Source organism: Lynx rufus, unplaced genomic scaffold, assembly GCF_022079265.1.
Source record: "Lynx rufus isolate CCGP_SWC_20201006 ecotype Redwood Valley unplaced genomic scaffold, mLynRuf1.p SCAF_6, whole genome shotgun sequence".
Lineage (NCBI taxonomy): Eukaryota > Metazoa > Chordata > Mammalia > Carnivora > Felidae > Lynx > Lynx rufus.
Window position 1 is genome coordinate 42,108,483 of NW_025814878.1, and position 2,656 is coordinate 42,111,138.

General features: G+C 41.0%; 1 pseudogene; it reads left to right on the top strand.

Moving 5' to 3' along the window:
- The first annotated feature begins 673 nt into the window (after window positions 1-673).
- Window positions 674-1,657, top strand: LOC124529316 (60S acidic ribosomal protein P0-like; annotated as a pseudogene).
- Window positions 1,658-2,656: the final 999 nt, after the last annotated feature.

Sequence of the window (2,656 nt, forward strand, 5' to 3'; positions counted from 1 at the left end):
TAAACTTATTTTATGTAGGGTACAGACCTGTTTTCTGTTGAAGTACTGTTGAGTACTGTAAATAGTGAGTTTGTGTTTAGGGGTGTAGAAGAAAGGAGGAAGAAGGAGAGGAAATGCAGGCATCATGCATTCACAAGAAATAAGCTGAAAAGACAGTTTCAGGAATGTATTATGAAGGGATTTTTCTGTTGATTTAAGGCAAATGGAAAATAATAGGCCATAAATGTTTCAAAAAGTTAGTCATTTGCTGCACACTGGACATTTGTATCAGTGCTATATAAATGGAGACCTGTTTGTATTTCTGACATGCAACTCTCCTTCCATGACAGCTGAGTTTGAGAACACATAAAATTTGAAATAATTCAGAAGGCTTATATTCTTACATACAAATGATCAGTAAATAATGGGCACACACAGTATGTTCAACATATTCCTTGAGGTATTTATGAAATCATTCGATCAATCATTGAATAACTATTAATGAGTGCCTATTATGTTCAAAGCACCATGTATGTGAAGGAGTGTCCATACATGTGTCTCAAGGAGTCTTATCAAGGAGTTTATAAATCTGATAAGATAATAAAATATAGATACATAAGCCTCTCACCAGGCATCTTCATGAGAGTAACAGTGTCATTAGACCCTGTGTGGCAACCCCCAGTGCACTATTGTAATGCCTAGGGAAGACATGGCAACCTGGAAACCCATCTACTTCCTTAAAATAATCCAACTTTTCAATGATTATCTAAAAGTCTTCACTGTGGGAGCAGACAACATGGACTCCAAGCAGATGTAGCAAACTGGCATGCCCCTGTTTTGGGAAAGCTGTGGTCCTATGGGCAAAAACATGATTCAATCACAAGGCCATCCAGGGGCACCCGGAAACTATCTCTGCTCTGGAGAAACTGTTGCCTCATGTCTAGGGTGATGTGGGCTTTGTGTTCACCAAGAAGGTGAACTGAGATCAGAGCTCTAGTCACTCAGATCAGAGACATGCTGTTAGACAATAAAGGGCCAGCAGCCACCTATACTGGTGGCTTAACCCCACATGATATCACTGTACCAGTCCACAACACTGCTATGGGGCTAAAGAAGATCTCCTTCTTCCAGGATTTAGAAATCACCATTACTAAATCTCCAGGAGAACCGATGAACCATTGAACCATTAAAATACTGAGAACTTGAAATACTGAGTGCTGTGCAAATGATTAAGACTGGAGACAAAGTGGGAGCCAGCAAAGCCATACTGCTGAACATCCCCCCCCCCCCTTCTCCTTTGGGCTGATCATCCAGCAGGTGTTTAACAATGGCAACATCTACAACCCGGAAGTGCTTGATATCACAGAGGAAACTGCATTCCTTTCCTGGAGGGTGTTTGCCGTGTTGCTAGTGTATGTTTGCAGATTGGTTATCCCACTGTTGCATCAGTACACCATTGTATTATCAGTGGATACAAATGAGTTCTGTGTTTGCCGATACTGATTACGTATGCTCCCTTGCTGAAAAGATCAAGGTCTTCTTGGCTGCTCCACCTGCACTTGTGACTGCTGCCACCACAGCTGCTCTTGCAGCTTCTGCTGCTGCCCCAGGCAAGGTTGAAACAAAACAAGAATCAGAAGAGTCCCATGACCATATGGGATTTGGTCTCTTTGACTAATCACTGAAGAGCAACCAACTCAGTCAATTTTATTTATGAAACAAGGAAATAAAGGCTTAGTTCTCTTTAAAATATGTAGACATATAAGTATATGAGGCAATATATGAGAATAACTAGATCACAAATTTAAGAACAGATGTAAGAATAAAGCAAAGATCCTCTGGGGTAAAGTAAATGGACACTTGCTTGGTTTAAAGCAGAGAGGTAGGGGCGCCTGGGTGGCGCAGTCGGTTAAGCGTCCGACTTCAGCCAGGTCACGATCTCGCGGTCCGGGAGTTCGAGCCCCGCGTCGGGCTCTGGGCTGATGGCTCAGAGCCTGGAGCCTGTTTCCAGTTCTGTGTCTCCCTCTCTCTCTCTGCCCCTCCCCCATTCATGCTCTGTCTCTCTCTGTCCCAAAAATAAATAAACGTTGAAAAAAAAAAATTAAAAAAAAAAAAAAAAATAAAGCAGAGAGGTAAAGAAAGAGTAGTGGAAGATTCTATTAACCATTTAGATAGGGCAAGAGAACACAGGACCTTGGCAGAGTGGTTACAGGGATTTTTTTTTCTTGAAGACAAAAACCTTCCTTAATACTTGTGTAAAAAGATGCAATTTATTTCATTAAAATAAAAATATTTTCAAAAGTTATATAACCAGACAGGTTCCCAGGTGGCTCAGTTGGTTAAGCGTCCAACTTTGGATTAGGGCATGACCTCATGGTTTGTAGGTTCAAGCCCTGCATCGGCTTCTGAGCTGACAGCTCAGAGCCTAAAGCCTGCATCAGATTCTGTCCCTCTCTCTCTCTCTCTGCCCCTCTCCCACTCACACTCTGTCTCTTTCTCTCTCTCAAAAATAAATAAACATTTTTTAAAAAGTTATATAACCAGAAGAATTAGCTACCTAAAATAAGTTCTTATTTCTGGGAGGAGTTCACTTAAAATACCTGAAATGTTAGGAATATGAGTATATTTGTTTTAAGAATAAATAAAAGTGATAATTGAAAGCCACATGCTGGGAAGA